Raw genomic sequence first — 23,057 nt, 5'->3', positions numbered from 1 at the left:
GGGATGAAGACTGTGAGCCTCACGTGGGACAACCTGATTACTTTGTATCTACTCCAGAGCTTAGAACAGTGCTTGGCACATAGTAAGCACTTAACAAATACCAACATTATTATTACTAGTGGGGAAAACAGACATAACATAATTTACACATAGGAGGAAGGTGAACTCAAATGGTAAAGATAAGTAGTTTGGCCTAGTGAAAGACCACAAATACGGGTGTCAGAGGACTTGGGTTCTAATCCTGGCTCTGCCTTTTAATAATAATAATGATGATGATGAGGATATCTGTGAAGTGCTTACTATGTGCCAAACACTGTTCTAAGCTCTGGAGTAGATACAAAGTAATCAGGTTGTCTCACATGAGGCTCACAGTCTTCATCCCCATTTTACAGATGAGGTAACTGAGGCACAGAGAGGTGAAGTGACTTGCCCGCAGTCACACAGATGATAAGTGGCAGAGCTGTCATTAGAACCCCTGCCTTCTGACTCCCAAGCCCAAGCTCTTTCCACTAAGCCATGCTGCTTCCTGTGAGGGACCTTGGACAAGTCACTTAAGTTCTCAATATCTCAGTTACCTCCTCTGTAAAATGCAGTTTAGATAATTCTCCCTTTCACTCATTCATTCAATAGTATTTATTGAGCGCTTACTATGTGCAGAGCACTGTACTAAGCACTTGGAATGAACAAGTCAGCAACAGATAGAGACAGTCCCTGCCGTTTGACGAGCTTACAGTCTAATCGGGGGAGACGGACAGACAAGAACAATGGCAATAAATAGAGTCAAGGGGGAGAACATCTCGTAAAAACAATGGCAACTAAATAGAATCGAAGCGATGTACAATTCATTAACAAAATAAATAGGGTAAAGAAAATATATACAGTTGAGCAGAGGAGTACAGTGCTGAGGGGAGGGGAAGGGAGAGGGGGAGGAGCAGAGGGAAATGGGGGAAAAAGAGGGTTAAGCTGCGGAGAGGTGAAGGGGGGGTGGTAGAGGGAGTAGAGGGAGAAGAGGAGCTCAGTCTGGGAAGGCCTCTTGGAGGAGGTGAGTTTTAAATAGGGTTTTGAAGAGGGGAAGAGAATCAGTTTGGCGGAGGTGAGGAGGGAGGGCGTTCCGGGACCGCGGGAGGACGTGGCCCGGGGGTCGACGGCGGGATAGGCGAGACCGAGGGACGGTGAGGAGGTGGGCGGCCGAGGAACGGAGCGTGCGGGGTGGGCAGTAGAAAGAGAGAAGGGAGGAGAGGTAGGAAGGGGCAAGGTGACGGAGAGCCTCGAAGTCTAGAGTGAGGAGTTTTTGTTTGGAGCGGAGGTCGATAGGCAACCACTGGAGTTGTTTAAGAAGGGGAGTGACATGCCCAGATCGTTTCTGCAGGAAGATGAGCCGGGCAGCGGAGTGAAGAATAGACCGGAGCGGGGCGAGAGAAGAGGAAGGGAGGTCAGAGAGAAGGCTGACCCAGTAGTCTAGCCGGGATATAACGAGAGCCCGTAGCAGTAAGGTAGCCATTTGGGTGCAGAGGAAAGGGCGGATCTTGGCGATACTGTAAAGGTGAAACCGGCAGGTCTCGGTAACGGATAGGATGTGTGGGGTGAACGAGAGAGACGAGTCAAGGATGACACCGAGATTGCGGGCCTGAGAGATGGGAAGGATGGTCGTGCCAACCACGGTGATCGGGAAGTCTGGGAGAGGGCCGGGTTTGGGAGGGAAGATGAGGATCTCATTCCAATTTAGACTGTGGTCCCCATGTGGAACAGGACCTACCTGTGTCCAACTGGATTAACTGGTATCTACCCCAGCGTTTAGATACACCAAGGGCCTGGGAGTCAGAAGATAATGGGTTCTAATTCCGGCTCTGCCACTTGTCTGCTGTGTGACTTTAGATCAAGTCATTTCATTTCTCTATGCCTCATTTACTTCATCCGTAAAATTGAGATTGAGACTGTGAGGCCCATGGGTTCAGGGCCTGTATCCAACCCAATTTGCTAGTATCCACCCCAGCACTTAATACAGTGCCTGGAACATAGTAAGTGCTCAAGAAGTGCCATTATTATTATTGCTATTATTATTAATACCATTTTTTTAAAGAAAGGTACAAAAGTGCAATCAGAAGTAGTGAACACAAAACTGCTGTGATTGGAGAAGAAAAATTTAACCAAGGTAAACCTGGGATTTCAGAAACATTTTGAAGATGTGGAGAGCTTCGGTCTGGTGCATTTGAAGGGGGTGGGAGTTCCAGGCAGAAGGAAGGGTGTGAGCCGGGGGTCGGAGATGGGAGAATTGAACATGAGGGTCAGGCATAGTAATGACATTTATTGAGCTTCCACTGACAGTCAAGCATCGGACTAAAAAATGATGGGAGAAGGTGAATCTGGGCAGAATGGAGAGGGCAAGCTGAAGTGGAGTAGAAGAGAGTGGATAGTTCAGATGGGGCAAGCAGACCAAAGGACTCAGAATCAGTGTTGATGCAAAGATAATGAATAGCCACTGGAGGTTTTTTAGGATGGAGAGATGGGTGTAGAATGGTGTATTAAGAAAGATTATCTGAGCAGTAAAGTGAAGAAAAAACTGAAGCGGTGAGAGATTGGAGGCAGGGAGACCAGTGAGGAGGCTGATCCAGTAGGCGAGCAGAGACATAGTAAGTATCTGGACCAGAATGGTGACTGTTCGGAGGAGAAAAAAGAACAGATCTGTGAAATGTCACATGGGACAAGCCCACAGGATTTAGCAACAGACCGGACCTAACAGTTGAACCAGAGGGAAAAATCAAGGATGATGTCAAGATTATGGGTTTGAGAGGCACAGAGGATTGCAGAGGATCAATGAGGAAATTAAATAAAAGAAGAGGCATGGGAATTGAAGTCATAAAAATCCTTGAGCTCCCAGAGAATTAGTTTAAAGTGGGAATAGTGGGAAACACAGAACAGAGCCTTGAGGGACACCCAAGTTAGAGATTGAGAGGAGAGCCAGCTAATGAGACTGAGAAGTATTGGTCAGAGGAGTAGAAAGACAGCCAGGAGAAACCCCTGAAACCAAGATTAGATAGTGGTAACAAGAGATAGGAGTGGTCCACTGTGTCAAAGGCGACTGAGTTGTCAAGGAAGTTTAGGGAGCAGAAGAGACCATTAGATATGATGAAGAAGTGGTTGAAAATGACCTTGGGAAGTGGGTTTTAGTGGAGTGAAGGAGAAAGAAACCACAAGGAAGTAAGTCAAAAAGGAAATTGGAAGAGAAGTAGAGTCAGCCAGTGTATTCAACATATTCCAGGAGTTTGGACAGATTATTCCATTGTACTCTCCCAAACACTTATTACAGAGCTCTGCACACAGTAAGCTCTTAATCACTACTATTGATTGATTGATTAAATGGCAATAGGGCAATGGAGAGATAGCTGGATGGCACAGTGGGATCAAGAGAAGGCCTTTTTAGTAGTAATATGTTCTTGTAGGAAATGTTGCTTGAAAGCAACACTGGCCAGAAACCGAGACCATCAGTTCCCAGAGTTATAGAATGAGAGCCAATCAACAAAGTGCAAGGATTCTTTAAATTCAAGGCAGGAAGCCCTGTTTGACATGCTCTCTCTTCCTATCTATTGGGTCACACTCTGCTAGCCTCCTGAAATTACCTGCTCTCATGTGCTGACTTGCAAATGCCAACCTCAAAACTTTCTCTGCCTATCTAAGGAAGTTATAATAGCTTGTAGAATATACTGTGTCCTTTGTGAGCCCGCAACACATTGCTTTGCTAGTGACTGTTTGTGAATCTTTGGACAACAACAAAGCAGAGACTTGCGAAGGCACCGATGTGCTCTACTTGAGGACAGATAGTTGCCGACTCGTGGGGTCGGGGCAAAGAGAGAGATTTGGCCTTCTCTCCCTGCTTTACCCAGTAATGGGCCTGGATCAATCAAGGACTGCTATGTAGAGCCACCACCTTGACACCTAAGGCAGATAAAAGGTGGTTGCTTTGAATCACGAGGAGGCAGCACTCACAAGAAGCAGAGAGGAAGCGTTCTAGGTGGGAACCAGCTTTTGAAGGGAAGAGGCGTGAGGAAAAGCAGCGAGTAGAGGAGACTTGCAACGTTAGTAGTCCATGTCTCCAATAACTTCTCCCACCTTCTGCCGTGAGATAGGCAGAATGGACTCCCTTGACCAGCAGACTGGTACTGAACCCTTGGTGCAGTGGGCAGTGAGAATGTGTATATGTCACTCCCTTGATAAAACTAAGTAACAAACTTTCCACAGTAACCTTGGTGGTTAGTGGCATGGTTTAATTCTCTTCATGTCATTGAGGCTTCCCTGGGCCAGGAAAGTCCTGGTTGGTAGGAGCCGGGAGATCGTGATAAATCCTGTACATCTAGGGATGTATAAGCCTATAGATCTGGCTTAGTTTCCCTCTTTTCTGTCCTTGGTAAGTAAGCAAAGTTTTATCTCCAAGTTCAGAGTGTATGGGAAATATCTAGAGGTACCACAAACACGATAGACTGTAAACTTCTTGTGGGCAGGAATGTGTCTCTTTATTGTTATACTGTACTCTTCCAAGTGTGTAGTATAGTGTTCTGCACACAGTAAGTACTCAATAAATGTGACTGACTTGTTAAAATTATAATGCAAGACACTTCTTCATTCATTCATTCATTCAGTCATTCAGTCATATTCATTGAGTGCTTACTGTTTGCAGTGCACTATTCTAAGCACTTGAGAGAGTAAAATATAACAATAAACAGACACATTCCCTGCCCACAGTGAGCTTACAGTCTAAAGGGGAAGAGAGACATGAATATAAATAAATAAATTACAGATATGGACATAAGTGTGCAGCTGGGAGAGGGAATGAATAAAGGGAACAAGTCAGAATGATGCAGAAGGAAGTGGGAGAAGAGGAAAGGAGGGCTTAGTCAGGGAAGGGCTTTTGGAGGAGATGTGACTTCAATAAGGCTTTGAAGAGGAGGAGTGAGTAATTGTCTGTCGGATAACAAATATTTAATGCACCTGGAGTCCAAGAAAAAGGAAACAGACTTGAACAAAGACCAGCATGGCTTTAGGAATTGTGGTGGGCAGTGTCTCAACAATGGAGCACCAAGGAAGTTACTAAATTAAAGACTTATAGAAGCTAATAGATGGATAGAAGCTACCAAGTTCTGAGAGAAGGTGAATGAGTTCAATCTAACTAGCTGGACAAATTGCCTATTCTTCCTAGGTTCCTGCTAGCAGAATTTATGTTACCTCCTTTAATGCTCCCTTCTACACTAAAGGGGTTAACCACATGAAATTCTAGCTGTCACTGACCAAACCATGAGACCACAAGTGTTTCTAAATCTGGTCACCATGATGACAATTTATGGAGCTCAACTTCCTTAATGCTGAGAGAGGATGAAAAAACAATTTAGAAAAAACTGTTTATTCCTAGATCTAGGGGACAGATTGTGAAGACTATTGCTCAAAATCTCATCGGAATTTCAAAGAGGAAGTCACGTGGGTCAAGTTGTAAAGCAAATATAAATGCCAAATGGGCTAGGATATTATTTATCTACTTACTTCTATTTTGTTGTCACACTTAACTAATGTAGCCTGTATTCATTCCAACTTTTTCTCTCCTAAACCAATCAGTGGTATTTACTGAGTACTCACTGGGTGCAGAGCACTGTACTAAGCATCTGAGAGAGTGCAATGCAACAGAGCTGAGAGATAATTTCCCCCTAAACAGTCAATCAATCAATCGATGGTATTTATTGAGCACTTCCTATGTTCAGAACACTGTACTAAGCACCTGGGAGAGCACAATATGACAGAATTAGCAGATACGTTCCCTCCCCACGATGAACTTACACTCTCAAAACTGTTTTGATATATCTCATACGAAGCAGCGAATAGGGTAACATGTTAACCAGTTAGAATACTCTTCCCTTATTCATTCAGTCATTATTTATTGAGTGCTTATTGTGTGCAGAGCGCTGTAGTAAGAGCTTGGGAGAGTAAAATGCAACAATAATCAGACATGTTCCCTGCCCACAACAAGTTTACAGTCTAGAGGGAAGGAGACAGACTTCAATACAAATAAATTATAGATATGCACGTAAGTGCTGTGGGGCTGGGAATGGGGAAGACCAAAGGGAGCAAGTTTAATAATAATAATGTTGGTATTTGTTAAGCGCTTACTATGTGCAGAGCACTATTCTAAGCGCTGGGGTAGATACAGGGTAATCAGGTTGTCCCACGTGAGGCTCACAGTTAATCCCCATTTTACAGATGAGGTAACTGAGGCACAGAGAATTTAAGTGACTTGCCCAAAGTCACACAGCTGACAAGTGGCAGAACCGGGAATCGAACCCATGATCTCTCACTCCGAAGCCCAGGCTCTTTCCACTGAGCCACGCTGCTCCCTCTCTCCTCAAGTTTAGGTGAGGCAGAAGGGAGTGGGAGATGAGGGAAGGGGGAGGGCGTAACTGGGAAGGCTTCTTGGAGGATATGGGCCTTCATCAGTACTAAAAAGTAAAAAGACAGAGGGGTGGAGAAGGGTTAGCAGGAGACACATGACGGATCCCTATGCGAGAGTTATACACTTAGTGTGAGCTCTCTCTAGACTGTGAGCTAGTTGTGGTCAGGGAATGTGTCTGTTTGTTGTTATAGGGTACTCTCCCAAGTGCTTAGTACAGTACTTTGCACACAGTGAGTGTTCAAAAAATGCATTTCAAAGAATGAGTGAATGAGGGGACCCAGTCACTGTTAGCTCAGGGTTTGTCTGCTCAATGGATCCCGGTTTGAGGGAGCTCAGGTGGCAGTGTGGCTCAATGTTTGTTTCTAAGGACTTATTTGCATAGATCCAGAAGCGGAAATGAATACGGCCATTTTCTTCCTGTGGTTGAGCTGACCACATCTTTTCCCCACATGATTGCGTAGACCTAAATCGATACACTCTCAAATATGGAGAAAATCAATTTGTCTCAAATCCTAATCACTATGTTCCCTCAAAAAGCATGGTTTCAATCTGCATTTTGGAAAGAACATTGGTAGGGAATAGGGCAGTGTTTTTCTAACCACCCACAGTTACCAGGATAGAATGTGTTGCTAAAGAAATAGTTGTGCTCAAGTGTGTTGTGATGATCGAGGAGCTCTAACTGCAGCATGATTTTCCTTCACACGGAGTTCATCAGAAACACCCTCTCCCCAAATAAAAGAAGAACTGAGTCTACTCTTCACTTCTAAGAAAATTTAGCTACCTCAGTCCAAATTCATCTATCACCTGTTTTCTCCTTTCCTTCTCATTTCTGTCTCTTTCGACTCTTATTTTTTTCAATCCATTCCTCTCATCTGAGACAGAGCCCTTTATTCATCCCCCTCCCAGCCTCACAGCACTTATGTGATTACATAATTAAAATCTGTAATTTATGTATTTATATTAAAGTCTGTCTCCCCCACTAGACCGTAAGCTGGTTGTGAGCAGGGAATGTGTCTAGTGTTTTATTGTACTCTCCCGTGCACTTAGTACAGTGCTTTGCACCCAGTAAGTGCTCAATAAATATGATCGAATGAGTGAATAAATGAATAACGTGGGGAGAGGAGAATCTAAGTTAGTTTGAGGTCTTCCGGCTGCTATCGGCAAACCGGAAAGATAAGGAGAAAGAAATGGTGTGGCCTCGTGGATAGAGCCCGGGCCTGGGGTGTCAGAAGGACTTGGGTTCTAATCCCAGATCCGCCTCTTGGCTGCTGTGTGACCTTAGAAAAATCATTTATCTTCTCTGTGCCTCAGTTACTTCATCTGTAAAATAGAGATTAAGATGGTGAGCCCCATGTGGGACAACCCAGTAACGTTGTATCTACCCCAGCACTTAGAACAGTGCTTGGCACATAGTAAGCGCTTAACAAATACCTTCATTATTATTATTATAGGAACTGTGTCTAACCTGATTAGCTTGTATCTACCCCAGTGCTTAGTACAGTGTCTAGCACATAGTAACAAATAACATAAAAAAATACCATGAGAGCAACCCTACCAGTAGACTAGACTATAAGCTCCTGGAGGACAGGGATCTTTTCTACTTACTCTATTGTAATCTCTCAAGTAAAAATAGTTTTAATTAACTGCTTACTGTGCAGAGCACCTTCCTAAATACTTAGCACATTTCTCTGTACACAATAACCTGATTAAATTGTAAATTGAAAAAATGTATTACGTAAGTACCAAGGGTAAATATAAACATAAATCCCAGAAATGGCAGAAGGGTTTATGTGATCTGTAGCTTCAAGAATGCTCCCTTCCAGCTAGGCTTAGCCGTCAGTGTGATGACATGGATTCTTAACTAAAGGTCACCCAACCGTATTGGGTAAGAGAACTAAGTTCTCTGCCAGATGTAAGGAAATGATAGTGGGTTATAGCTCTGCTCCTTCCATTCATATGCCTGGATAATAATGATAATAATTTTGGTATTTGTTAAGCGTTTGCTTAGTGCCAAGCACTCTTCTAAGCGCTGGGGTAGATACAAGGTTACCAGGTAGTCCCACGTGGGGTTCACAGTCTTAATCCCCATTTTACAGATGAGGTAACTGAGGCACAGAGAAATTAAGTGACCTGCCCAAAGTCACACAGCTGGCAAATGGCGGAGCCGGAATTTGAACCCACAACCTATGACTCCCAAGCCCGTGCTCTTTCCACTAAGCCTCGCTCCTTCTAAGGAGCTGGGTAAGGATAAGGCTCTGGTGGGCTCAGTTGTGGGGTGGAGTAGGGGACGTGGGAAGCATTCATCATTCAGGGCAAGGTGAAAGTGGCCACTTCTCCCTTCCAGCTGGGACAGCTTGAGAGTAAAGTGCCTGTGTATATGGGGTGTATACGGATTGTTGGAGAAAGCTGCACTATTCCCCAGAGAGTTGAAGCACAGCTGGTTTCATTTCAAGCGCCTTTATTCCCACTCCCTACCAGGAGGTCCCAAAACAAGGGGGTGGGTCCAGAAACTGAGCATGTGTTGCCTGCAAATCTGGCGTTTATTCCTTTTTTCATTTACATATTCCCACCCTAGTGCAAATCCTCCATGGCCTTCCATTGGTTGCTGGGCCATCAATCCATTCCCACACTCAGTCAGCAGTCACCACCATCGAAATCTGCTCCTTTTAGTGGGGCAAACCGGCCCCTGCCATGATGAGAAGCAGCATGGCCTAGTAGATAGAGCTTGGGTCTAGGAGTCAGAAGGTCATGGGCTCTGAACTTGGCTCCGCCACTTGTCTGCTGTGTGACCTTAGGGAAGTCACTTCACTTCTCTTTGCCTCAGTTACATCGTCTTTAGAATGGGGATTGAGACTCTGAGCCCCACGTGGGTCAGGGACTGGATCCAACCCTATTTACTTGTAAACACCCTAGTGCTAGTACAGGGCCTGGGACAGCACTAAATAACTACATAAGCACAGTTACGATTATTATTTATGGGTTTGCTGCCGCTACGTGGCCTATATCCAAGTTTTTAAAACTGGGTGGAGAGAGGGGCTGGTGGCAGATCCCCGTTAGACTCCAAAGTGCTGGGAAGCCAAATTGGAAGGAGGCACATGGGGAGGGATGACCTGAGCTCCACCCACTGTTCCTGGCATGGGGTGGGGGAGAAAGGGGTGAAGGAAACTGGAACCAGGGGCTGATCTCTGAGGAGAGGGGGAGGAAATGTCAGCCCCAAGGCAGCGGAAACTTAATAATAATAATGTTGGTATTTGTTAAGCGCTTACTCTATGCCAAGCACTGTTCTAAGCGCTGGGGTAGACACAGGGGAATCAGGTTGTCCCACGTGGGGCTCACAGTCTTCATCCCCATTTTACAGATGAGGTAACTGAGGCACCGGAAGTGAAGTGACTCGCCCAAAGTCACACAGCTGACAAGTGGCCGAGCCGGGATTCGAACCCATGACCTCTGACTCCAAAGCCCGTGCTCTTTCCACTGAGCCAAACTGCTTCTCATGCAGAGAACTTCAGTTCTCTGCATGGTGACCGAGCCCATAATAATAATTAAAAACTTATTAAGCACTTATTATGTGCCAAGCACTCCTCTAAGCACTGAGGTAGATACAAGGTAATTGGGTTGGATACAGTCCCTGTCCCACTGGGCGCTCACAGTCTTAATCCCCATTTTACAGGTGAGGTTACTGGGGAACTAGGAAGTGACTTGCCCAAGTTCACACAGCAGGCCTCTGGGGTAGTTGGGATTCGAATCCAGGACCTCCGACTACCAGGCCCGTAATTTTCCACTAGACCATGCTGCCCATCCTCGAGCCACCCTCCCCATCCCCTGACCCAGAAATCATTCCCCTGAATCCTGGAACTTATAAGGATCAAAAACCTTTCCCTCTCTGCTAGATTGACAACTCCTCGAGGGCAGGGATCATGCCTAACAAATCTGTTCATTCATTCAGTTGTATTTATTGAGCGCTTACTGTGCAAAGAGCACTGTACTACATGGTTGGGAGAGCACAATATGACAATCAACAGACACATTCCCTGTATTGTACTCTCCCAGATGCTTAATATGGTGCTCTGCACACAACACAGTGCTCTGCACCCAGTAAGCGCTCAATAAATATGATCGAATGAATGAGGCGCTTGATAAATACCTTCAACTAATGGATCCCAGGGCATAAATTCTCAGGCTCTGGTATGGGACTTCTTTTCTGGACCCCCACTCTGACCAAATCTGGCAGAAAGAGAGTGCTCCTTAAGATGACCCATTTTTATCTGGCCTACCCTTTGCACTCGACTCTCATGTCTGCTGTTCCCAAGTGCCGACAGCGGCCACATCTGGTGCTGACCCGGATGGGATCTTACACCCTATCACGGCCTGCGTGGACAGAGTCCTCTCCTCTCTTCTCTGCTCCATTTTCCTTTCCTTGGTGAATTCTTGCTATCCTGGTAAGCTGCTCCATGCTCACAATCCAGCCCAGACTCAGTTCTGCTTCTGCCTGCCCTGGCTGTCGATAGCTTTTGGTTCCAGTTATCCTGGATCAGAATCTGAAAAGGTCATCCATCCTATGTTCCTTGTCCCTAGTCAGAGGAAGTTCTGACAAGCCACAACAGGCTCAGAGAGTGTAAACAAGTCCCGTGTTTCATTCACTCATTCATTCAGTTGTATTTATTGAGCGCTTATTGTGTGCCAAGCACTATAGTAAGCACTTGGGAGAGTACAATATAACAATCAACGGACACACTCCCTGCGCATAAAGAGCTTACAGTCTGCGGTTCCTCAACCTGGCCGCAGCTGGGCCCTGCAACCCCTGATAATCAGAGAAGCAGCATAACGTAGTGGATAGATCAGGGGACTGGGAGTCAGAGGGTCATGAGTTCTAATCACTGCTCCACCACTATTCTGCTGTGTGACTTTGGGCAAGTCATGTCACTTCTCTGGGCCTCAGTTCCCTCATCTGTAAAATGGGGCTTGGGGCTCACAGTCTCAAGGAAAGTTGCCCAACCTGATTTGTTTGTTTACACTTAGAACAGTGCCTGGCAAATAGTAAGCACTTAACAAATAACACAATTATTGTTATTATTATCATCATTATTATAACTGCACCAGACTGACTGGCCTAAGGGATCTTGATTTAGGATGACTTAGTCATGCCGGAGGATTGCTCAGAAAAATTCAGTCAGTCAGTAAATCATACTTAATGAGTGATTACTCTGTGCAGAGCACTGTCCTAAGTGCTTGGGAGAGTTCATTGTTGTTGTCTTATACTGCCGAGTTGTGTCTGACCCTTAGCGACACCATGGACACGTCTCTCCCAGAACGTCCCACTTCCATCTGTAATTGTTCTGGTAGCGGATCCAGAGAATTTCCTTGGTAAAAATCAAGAGGTGGTTTACCATTGCCTCCTTCCGCATGTAAACTTGAGCCTCTGCCCTCGACTCTCTCCCGTGCCGCTGCTGCCCAACACAGGAGAGTTTTGACTTGTAGCAGATTGTCTTCCACTCTCTAGCCACTGACCAAACTAGGAATGGAATGGACCGGCCTCTGCTTGACTCTCCGTCCTGTAGCCGAGACTGATAGAGTATTGGCAACTCTCCAGGTGCGACCCTGAGAGGAACTTGGGAGGATACCATATAACAGACACATTCCCTGCCCACAGCGAGCTCATGGTCTCCAAAGTGGGTTGGAACCACACCAAGGTGCAAAAGAGAAGCCAGAGAAACTGGAAGCTATTGCTGATGGTCTGACTGTTTGCCCTGAAAGTTTGGGGATCCAGTGGATAGAGCCCGGATCTGGGAGTCAGTAGGTCATGGGTTCTAATCCCAGCTCCACCATATGTCTACTGTGTGTCTGTGGGCAAGTCACTTTGCTTCTCTGGGCCTCATTTACCTCATTTGTAAAATGGGTATTGAGACTGTGAGCCCCACCTGGGAGAGGGACTGTGTCCAACCTGATTTGCTTGGTTCCTCCCCATTGCCTAGTACAGTGCCTGGCGCACAGTAAATGCTTAACAAATACCTTAATTATAATTATCATTCTTTTATTATTATAAATAATAAAGGTCATTTTGGTAAGCCATGCCTCTTGATGCTTAGTATCTGCAACTGCTATAGAAGTATGGTTGGCTGAGAAGAGCCCACTTGGATCCCATCCTTAGATCCGTTTTTCTTTCCTTTCATTCATTCATTCAATAGTATTTATTGAACGGTTACTATGTGCAGAGCACTGTACTAAGCGCTTGGAATGTACAAATCGGCAATAGATAGAGACAGTCCCTGCCCACTGACGGGCTTACAGTCTAATCAGGGGAGACAAAAAACAATACTAATAATATTAACACGTGTGGAGCTAATGGTAATGATAATAGCGCTAGCAGCTAATGATGATAATAATAATGATAATAATAACGATAATAGAATTGTTCCTCAGGGAGCCGTTGAGAAGAAGAAGGTCGGCTCCCCGGAGCCGAGAAGACAGATGAGCGTGGCCCATCCGTTGGACGCCTCCTCTCCGCCGAGCCCCGTCCAGAGGGCCGGGCCGGAGCGGGGCCAGACGGTCGGGTCCACTTCCTTTCTTTTTCCTTATAGGTGATTATCCACAACACCGTGTGGGTAAAAGCAAGCTTAGTGTAATCTGCATGAGCAAATAAACACAAGTTGTGAAATCTCTAATTATTGTGTGCCCTTTTCTGCTTCTCCCAAGAAGTGGAAAAAGAAAGAGCTTTGGCAACAGGGCTTAGGGCAGCCTGAGTTCAGAGTACAAATCATAACCGATAGCCCTCCTTTGACGTTTACCATGAGCTTATCATTCCTCGCTCGTTTCCCGAACCCCGAGCCCACCCGATGCCAGGAGCCGGTCACTTCAGGCCACGGAAGGTGCGTGACAGCAACCCAGACAGAGACAGAAACAGCTGGAGAATGCGGCACACGGATTAAAAGCTTCCTGGCTTCAAGTGTTCTGCTGTCCACATCTCCCCACTCATTTGCCGAGATACAAGCAAGTTGATCTGAAATGAGGTCATTTTCTCCTAAAATGAAGGGCCAGAAAGCTTCATAAATTGTCTGGAACTTGGCCTAACCCATGAACCTTTTCTAAATCTAGTTTATCAGCAGGTCTTCTCTAATTCTTAGGTCTGATGTTGGTTGAGGTTTGACTAAGTCTTTTCATCCACTATTTGGCTCTGTAATAACAGTGATATTTATTAAGAACTTTATGCCAAATACTCTGCTAACTGCTAACCAGACTGAACAGAGTCTACATCCCACACGGACCACCACTCTGAGAGAGAGCAAGAACAGGAATTTAATCCCCTTTTTACAAATGAAGAAGCTGAGGCCCAGTGGAGTTAAGTGATTTGCCCAAGGTCACCCGACAGCCAAGTGATGGAGTTGGAATTAGAACCCAGGTCTCGACAGACCCAGCCCATTTTTTCATTCCATTAAGCCATGCTATTTCCCTAAAGAAGTGGAAAAAGAAAGAACTCTGGCAAAGACGGTATAGGGAATCCTATGTACTGAAGAGTACTCCCTAATTTCTGGGTACTGATAGCCTTCTCTTGACTTTTACCACCAGCTAACATTTAAAAAGCTTTTGGAGCTGATCCGCAGATGGGTTCTCCATGAACACAGAGCAATATTTATTCATTACCAAATGACTGAAACCGAACGAGGCAGCCAGAGTGGTTTCTCAATGTATTTGACAACCCTCTCTAGTTTCATCAGAGTTTTGCCTCTAGAGACCCCTAGAACAGTTCTGCAGATGATGCCAGTTATTGGGTCATTCACAGGGTGAAATTCAAACTCGACTCAAAGAGGGTCTGAGGTTGGGGGAGCAAGGTACCTCTAAATCGTGGCCATTTGGGAAAAGCTGGGGACCGTCTGGGGAAGGCACGGTGGGTTGAAGGAGGATTGGTTTTCTCTGTCCGCATAAGCCTGGGGCAGGTGTTGGGCGTGAAACTGGATTGGAAGCTCATTGTGGGCAGGGAATGTGTCTTTTAAATGTTATATTGTACTCTCCCAAGTGCTCAGTACAGTGCTCTGCATGCAGGAAAAACTCAATAAATATGACTGAATGAACAGAGAAGCAGCGTGACTTAGTGGAAAGAGCATGGGCTTGGGAGTCAGAGGATGTGGGTTCTAATTCCAACCCTGCCACTTATTAATAATAATGGCATTTGTTAAACGCTTACTATGTATCAAGCACTCTTCTAAGCGCTGGGGTAGATAAAAGGGAATCAGGTTGTCCCACATGGGCTCACAGTCTTAGGCCCCATTTTACAGATGAGGTAACTGAGGCGTGGAGAAGTGAAGTGACTTGCCCAAAGTCATACAGCTGAGAAGTGGAGGAGCCGGGATTTAGAACCCACAACCTCTGACTCCCAAGCCCATGCTCTTTCCACTAAGCCACGCCACTTGTCTGTTGTGTGACCTTGGGTCTGAAGGAGTAACTGTGCCTCAGTTACGACATTTGTAAAATGGGGATTAAGACTGTGAGCCTCACATGGGACAACTTGATTACCTTGTATTTACCCCAGTGCTTAGAACAGTGCTCGGCACATAGTAAATGCTTAACAAATTCCATAATTATCATTATTATTATTATTATTAATTAAAGGTATAAAACAGGATCATAGTCATCCTGATAAGACTGGGGGTGTCTGGGGCAGACATGGGTGGTGGGGGTGAAACAAATATTCAAAAATGGCAGCATCAGGGGCGCCCCACAGGCCCTTGCCACCTGGTGACAGTTGCTTTTAGCGCTTAGAACAGTGCTTCACACATAGTAAGCGCTTGACAAATGCCATCATTATTATTATTATTAATGCCTCTCTACTTCTTTTGTTTTGTTGTCTGTCTCCCCCCTTCAGGACTGTGAGCCCATTGTTGGGAAGGGATTGTCTCTGTTGCCTATTTGTACTTCCCAAGCACTTAGTCCAGTGCTCTGCACACAGTAAGCGCTCCATAAATGTGATTGAATGAATGAGTGGTGGGAAGGAGAGGAACCCACAGGTGGCCTGGCTGGGCCAGAGGTTCCATCAGGCTGGCTCGAAGAGCAGGAGCAGCTGGGGCAGACCTGGGGCCCCGCTGACCACCTGAAGGGGCACGTGGTGCTGTCAGTGGTCCACTGGCTACCTGGAACACAGCAGGCCCTGCAGCCTCAGGGATGGGGCAGGTCAGGCCACAGCTCTTTTGCTTTTTTGTATTTGTGGTGTTTGTTAAGCCCTTACTCTGTGTCAAGCCCTGATCTAAGTGCCCGGGTAGATACAAGTAAATCCGACTGCCCAGGTGGGGGCTCACAGTCTTAAGTAAGAGGGAGAGGGCTGAAGAGTTCATGGTGAAATAATAATAATAATGTTGGTATTTGTTAAGCGCTTACTATGTGCAGAGCACTGTTCTAAGCGCTGGGAAGGCTACAAGGTGATCAGGTTGTCCCACGTGGGGCTCACAGACTTGATCCCCATTTTACAGATGGGGTAACTGAGGCCCAGAGAAGTGAAGTGACTCGCCCACAGTCACACAGCTGACAAGTGGCAGAGCCGGGATTCTGAAAGAGTAGCAGACAGCAGAGTTTCGCATGCTTTACTCTTGGATGTGTGTGAAACCTGGCTGAAGTTGTAATTTCAAAGCAAGCTTTTTGTTCAAGTCCAAACAACAGATTCCCAATTTATCTTGTTTCAGAGGAACATGAAACATCTCAGATACAGAATTGGTTAATATAAAAATCAACTACATTAAAAATTCATTACAAGGTTTCTTACCGGCTCCAGGTCCGGCTCCCTATAATCACTATGACGTCTGCGGTCCAGGCAGATCGAGTTGTTGTTGTTGTTGTCTTATGCTGTCAAGTCATGTCCGACCTATAGCGATGCCAAGGTCACATCTCTCCCAGAACGCCCCGCTCTCCATCTGTGATCGTTCTGGTAGTGGAACCAGAGAGTTTTCTTGGTAAAAATACAGAAGTGGTTTACCATTGCTGCCTTCCATGCAGTATACGAGTCTCTGCCCTCAGCTCTCTGCCATGCTGTTGCTGCCCAGTGCAGGGGAGTTTTGACTTCTAGCAAATTACCTTCCACTCACAAGCCACTGGCCAAGCTAGGTATGGAATGGGTAGGCCTCTGTTTGACTCTCCCTCCCAAAGTCAAGAGTGGTAGAGTACTGGAAACACTCCAGGTGTGACCCTGAGAGGGCAGATTGACTTAGAGCCATAAAATAAACACCCAAAGGCAACTGCTTTAGCAATTTCAATGAGGAGAAACAATCCGGCCCCTTCTGCTTTACTTTGAGCTTGGATCTGTGACCACTGGGCATTTGGTATTCTCCCCACCCTCAGCCCTACAGCACTTATAATAATAATAATGTTGGTATTTGTTAAGCGCTTACTATGTGCAGAGTACTGTTCTAAGCGCTGGGGTAGATACAGGGTAATCAGGTTGTCCCACATGAGGCTCACAGTCTTAATCCCCATTTGACAGATGAGGTAACTGAGGCACAGAGGAGTTAAGTGACTTGCCCACAGTCACACAACTGACAAGTGGCAGAGCTGGGATTCAAACCCATGACCTCTGACTCCCAAGCCCATGCTCTTTCCACTGAGCCACGCTGCTTCTCATGTACATCTCTATAAATTGTATTGTATAAATTATTTATTTATATTAATGTCTTTCTCCCTCTCTAGACCGTAAGCTGGCTATGGACAGGGAACATGTCTGATAACTCTGCTGTATTGTAATCAATCAATCAATTAGTGGTATTTATTGAGCACTTACTATAGTAAAATACTGTACTAACTGCTTGGGAGAGAACACTGTAACAGAATTAGCAGAAGCATGTCCTGCCCATAAAAATAATAATAATAATTGGGGTATTTTGTAAAGCACTTACTATAGGCTAGGCACGGTACTAAGTGCTGGGGTGGATACAAGCAAATCGTGTTGGACAGAGTGCCTGCCCTAAATAATAATAATGTTGGTATTTGTTAAGCGCTTACTATGTGCAGAGCACTGTTCTAAGCGCTGGGGTAGACACAGGGGAATCAGGTTGTCCCACGTGGGGCTCACAGTCTTAATCCCCATTTTACAGATGAGGTAACGGAGGCACAGAGAAGTGAAGTGACCTGCCCACAGTCACACAGCTGACAAGTGGCAGAACCGGGATTCGAACTCATGACCTCTGACTCCAAAGCCCGTGCTCTTTCCACTGAGCCACACCCTAAATGGAATTCAAAGTCTTAATCCCTATTTAAAAGATGAAATAACTGAGGTAAAGAGAAGTGAAGTGACTTGCCCAAGGTCACACAGCAGACAAGTAGAATTCTGGTCCTTCTGACTCATTCATTCATTCAGTTGTATTTATTGAGCACTTACTGTGTGCAGAGTAGTGTACTAAGTGCTTAGAAAGTACAATTTGACAACAGAGACAATCCCTACCCAACAACGGGCTCACAGTCTAGAAGGGGGAGACAGAAAACAAAACAAGTAAGCAGCGTCAGTAGCATCAAAATAGATAAATAGAGCTATCCACTGGGTCACACTGCTTCTCTGATGAACTTAGAGGAAAGGGAGTTCACTCTCCCAAGCATTTAGTACAGTGCTCTACACATAATAAGCACTCAATTAAGTACCATTGACTGTTGGATTGAAGCTCACTTTGGGAGGAAATGTGTCTATTTATTGTTATATAGAGAAGCAGCATGGCTTAGTGGAAAGAGCACGGGCTTGGGAATCAGAGGTCATAGGTTTTAATCCCAGCTCTGCCACTTGTCAGCTGTGTGACTTTGGGCAAGTCACTTAACCTCTCTTGGAAATGGGGATTAAGACTGTGAGTTCCATGTGGGACAACCTAGTGCCCTTGTATCTATCCCAGCGCTTAGAACAGAGTTTGGCACATAGTAAGAGCTTAATAAATGCCATTATTATTATTATTATTTTATCATGGTCTCCGGAGAGCTTAGTACAGTGCTCTGCACACAGTAAGAGCTCAATAAATATAAATGACTGACAGATAGCTGTGTGCCGTTCCTGATTCTCGTGCTGGCTTCCTCTAGCCATTCTGGAACAGGATTCTGGAAGCAGGAGGAGCTTGGAATCTGGGAGATGCCAATAGGACAGAGGGACAACAGGGAAAACTCGCCTTCCCTCACATGGGGAGTCAAGGACCCCTATAATTAGACTGTACCTCCCCCGATTAGACTGTGAGCCCATCAAAGGGCAGGGACTGTCTCTATCTGTTGCCGATTTGTACATTCCAAGCACTTAGTACAGTGCTCTGCACATAGTAAGCGCTCAATAAATACTACTGAATGAATGAATGAATGAATAATACCCTCCCAAGTGCTGGGCAGAGAACATGCTGCTAATTCTGTTGTAATAATAACGATGGTATTTGTTAAGCGCTTACTATGTACCAGGCACTGTACAAAGAGCTGGAGTGGATACAAGCAAATTGAGTAAGAGCTAGTCCTTATCCCACTTGGGCCTCACGGTTTCAATCCCCATTTTACAGATGAGGTAACTGAGAACCAGAGCAGTGAAGTGACTTGCCCAAGGTTACACAGCAGACAAGTGGTGGAGTCGGGATTAGAATATATGATCTTCTGACTTGAGGCTCATGCTCTATCCCCTAAGCCATGCTGCTTCTCTATTCTTCCAAGGTCTTAGTACAGTGCTCTGCACAGAGCAAGCGCTTAATAGATACCATTGATTGATTGATGAGGAACCCACACTGAACTCTTGCTGCTGCTGCTGAGGAATACCAGAAAAGCTGAAAACAATCCTGGAAAATCAAGTTGTGGGGCTTGCTGGGAGACAGTGCAGCCTAGCAGAAGGAGCACGGGACTGGGGGTCAGGAGCTCAGCTACCCCTCTTTTCCCCCCATTTCCCTCTGCTCCTGCCCCCTCCCTTCCCCTCCCCTCAGCACTGTACTCGTCCACTCATTTGTATATATTTGTATTACCCTATTTATTTTGTTAATGAGATGTCCATCCCCTTGATTCTATTTATTGCTATTGTTTTTGTCTGTCTCCCCCGATTAGACTGTAAGCCCGTCAATGGGCAGGGATTGTCTCTATCTGTTGCTGAATTGTACATTCCAAGCGCTTAGTACAGTGCTCTGCACATAGTAAGCGCTCAATAAATACTATTGAATGAATGAGAGAGTCTTTAAACTGTAAGCTCTGTGACAGAGAACGTTTCTCCCAACTCTGTTATATCGCACTCTTTCAATTGCTTAGTACAGTGCTCTGCACACAGTAAGAGCTCTATAAATATGATTGATTGATTGATTGATAGGTCTAACTGGTCTAGTGTGTGACCTGGTACAAATCACTTAACTTCTCCATATCTCAGTTTCCTCGTCTGTGAAACGAGGACAAAATGGCATGTTCTTCTCCTCATAGGACTATGAATCCTATACGGGGTAAGGGGCTGGATCTAATTTGATGAACTTTCATCTCAACAGTGATGATGATGATCAGTGGTATTTATTGAGCACTTACTGTGTGTAGAGCACTGTTCTAAGTGGTTCTTGTCTTATGCTGTCGAGTCGTCTCCGACCCATAGCAACGCCATCGACACATCTCTCTCCGAACGTCCCAACTCCATCTGCAGTCGTTCTGGTACTGGATCCAGAGAGTTTTCTTGGTAAAAATACGGAAGTGATTTACCATTACCGCCTTCACGTAGTAAACTTGTGCCTTCTCCCTTGACCCTGTGCCCAGGACAGGTGGGTTTTGACTTGTAGCAGATTGCCTTCCACTCACTAGCCACTGTCCAAGCTAGGAATGGAATGGACAGGCCTCTCCTTGACTTTCCCTCCCATAGTCGACACTGATAGAGTACTGGAAACTCTCCAGGTGCGACCCTGAGAGGGGTTCTTGGGAGAATATAATAGTGCAGAGTAGGTAGACACATTCCCTACCAATAACAGAAGCAGCATGGCTCAGTGGAAAGAGCTTGTGGAAAGAGCTTGGGAGTCAGAGTTCACGGGTTCTAATCCCAGCTCTGCCACTTGTCAGCTGTGTGACTTTGGGCAAGTCACGACTTCTTTGTACCTCAGTTACCTTATCTGTAAAATGGGGTTTAAGACTGTGAGCACCAACTGGGACAACCTGATTACCTTGTATCCCTCCTAGCACTTAGAATAGTGCTTGGCACATAGTAAGTGCTTAACAAATGCCATCATCAGCCTACAGAAGCCTACAGTAGAGATTGGGGCACATATATATTAGAATTACATATAATTTTTAGATGCGTACATAAGTGCTGTGGGATGGTGGGTGGGGCAAATATCCAAAGGTCACAGATCCAAGTGCATGGAAAGCCCTTATGGAATACAATCAGCATTACTATTATTATCAGAAAGTTCCTTGTGGGCAGAAGTCATGTCTACCAACTCTGTTACACCGTACTCTTCCTAGGACTTATTACACTGTTCAACACACACAAGTGCACAGTCAATACCATTAATTGATTTTGAAATCCTGGGGTACATTCACCCCTAAAGCTCAAAGCTGAAGTAGAAAACCATCAAATGGAAAGCAATAGTCAAATGTGACCCTCTCGGTGCAGTATCCACTGTAACTTGGAGGATGGGAAGAATCATTGCAATCTACAAGCCCTTAAGTTTGCTTGTTGTCAGACCTAAAGAGCGGGTGGGAAGGTGATCTAAGCAAACCAGTTGTTTCTGCTCAGAATCCTTTATTTCTTGATGGGGAACCTCTACCCTGTTTTATCTGCATGTGTTTCCTAGTTATTTACAGAATGATACTTTTTTTATCATGGTTTGTAGTATTTATTCGAGGTCATCATTTTGTTTTATATCGAGGAAATGTTATCGAAAAAACTATTGAGTTGTACCCTTATCTGTTTCAGGAGTCTACTAGTAAAATGGAAAGAGCATTTTTAAGCTCTGGCATTTGACTTCATTTATTCATTCATTCAAACATTTATTGAGTGCTTTCTGTGTACAAAGCACCATACTAAGCGCTCAGGGGAGTACAATATATCAATAAACAGACACATTCCCTGCCCAGAAAGGGTTTCATGTGGGGATCATCCCTAAGAAGAAGTGGAGGAAGAAGAGGAGGAGAAAGAGGAGGAGAAAAGGGGAAGGAGAAGGAGGAGGAGGAGCAGTAGCGTTTATTGAGTGCCTAGTTGGTGTCATGCACTCTACTAGGTTTTGGAAAGAACAGAAAGGTAAATTGACAAGTTGCCTGTCCACAAGATGACATAATCTGTTTCATTTTCTTACCAGTCACTTCTGTATCTTTCCCTGCCCAACTTCCAATTTAGAGAAAGCCAGGAAATTTTTCCCAATATTGGGCCATGGAGCAGAGCTGTGAGGGAGGAAGTTTAAAGCATGGGATTGGCCTTTTCCATATTGAAAATTTAAATTCACTTATCAATCAATCAAGGGATTGGGCAGGGACTCTGTCATATTGTTATATTGTAATCTCCCAAGTGCTTAGTATGGTGCTCTGCACACAAGTGCTCAATAAAAGTGATGGATGGATTGATTGAACATTTGCTGTGTGAAAGCACTATACTAAGAGCTTGAGAGAGTACAACAGAGTTGGTACATTCAAAGTGCTTAGAACAGTGCTCTGAACATAGTAAGCACTCAATATAGAGATTGAATGAATGAATGAATGAATGAATGAATGAATGAATGGAAGACATGTTCCCTGCTCACAAGGAGAAGCAGCATGGCCTAGGGTAAAAAGCATGGGCCTGGGAGTGAGAGGACCTGGATCCCAATCCTGGTTCTGCTACTTTTCTGCAGTGTGACCTTGGACAAGTCATTTAACTTCTCTGTGTTTCAGTTGCCTCATCTGTAAAATGCAGATTAGATTGTGAAACCTAGGTTAGACAGGGACTGTGCCCAAACAGTATTATCTTGTATCTACCCCAGAGCTTAGTACAGTACCTGGGACATAGTGAGTGTTTTGCAAATGCCATAAAACGGAGCTTACAGCCTAGAGAAGCAGCGTGGCTCAGTGGAAAGAGCCCAGGCTTGGGAGTCAGAAGTCATGGGCTCGAATCCCGGCTCTGCCACTTGTCAGCTGTGTGACTGTGGGCAAGTCACTCAACTTCTCTGTGCCTGAGTTACTTCATCTGTCAAATGGGGATTAAGACTGTGAGCCTCATGTGGGACAATCTGATTACCCTGTATCTACCCCAGCACTTAGAACAGTGCTCTGCACATAGTAAGCGCTTAACAAATACCAACATTACTATTATCAGAGAGAAGAAGGAGAAGAAGGAAGAAAATGAAGAAGGAAGTATACTTGTTAAGTGCTTACTATGTGCCGAACACTGGGCTAGGCATTGACACAGATACAATCAGCTCAGACACAGAATCTATCCCATGGGGCTCAGAGTAAAAGTGGGTAGAATAATAATAATAATGTTGGTATTTGTTAAGCGCTTACTATGTGCCGAGCACTGTTCTAAGCGCTGGGGTAGATACAAGGTAATCAGGTCGTCCCACATGAGGCTCACAGTCTTAATCCCCATTTTACAGATGAGGGAACTGAGGCACCAAGAGGTTATGGAAGCAGCGTGGCTCAGTGGAAAGAGCCTGGGCTTCGGAGTCAGAGGTCATGGGTTCGACTCCTGGCTCTGCCACTTGTCTGCTGGGTG

The 23,057-nt window shown here is 45.2% G+C and overlaps 2 non-coding genes across 2 annotated transcripts; both read right to left on the bottom strand.

Moving 5' to 3' along the window:
- Positions 1 to 11,900: 11,900 nt before the first annotated feature.
- Positions 11,901 to 12,038, bottom strand: LOC114810658. Its single transcript, XR_003758353.1, has one exon. It is a non-coding gene; the product is annotated as a small nucleolar RNA SNORA7 (small nucleolar RNA).
- Positions 12,039 to 20,149: 8,111 nt separating this feature from the next.
- Positions 20,150 to 20,287, bottom strand: LOC114810634. Its single transcript, XR_003758329.1, has one exon. It is a non-coding gene; the product is annotated as a small nucleolar RNA SNORA7 (small nucleolar RNA).
- Positions 20,288 to 23,057: the final 2,770 nt, after the last annotated feature.

This window comes from Ornithorhynchus anatinus, chromosome 3 (genome assembly GCF_004115215.2).
Source record: "Ornithorhynchus anatinus isolate Pmale09 chromosome 3, mOrnAna1.pri.v4, whole genome shotgun sequence".
In the NCBI taxonomy this organism is placed as follows: Eukaryota; Metazoa; Chordata; class Mammalia; order Monotremata; family Ornithorhynchidae; genus Ornithorhynchus; species Ornithorhynchus anatinus.
This window is presented reverse-complemented; position numbering and strand designations above follow the sequence as displayed.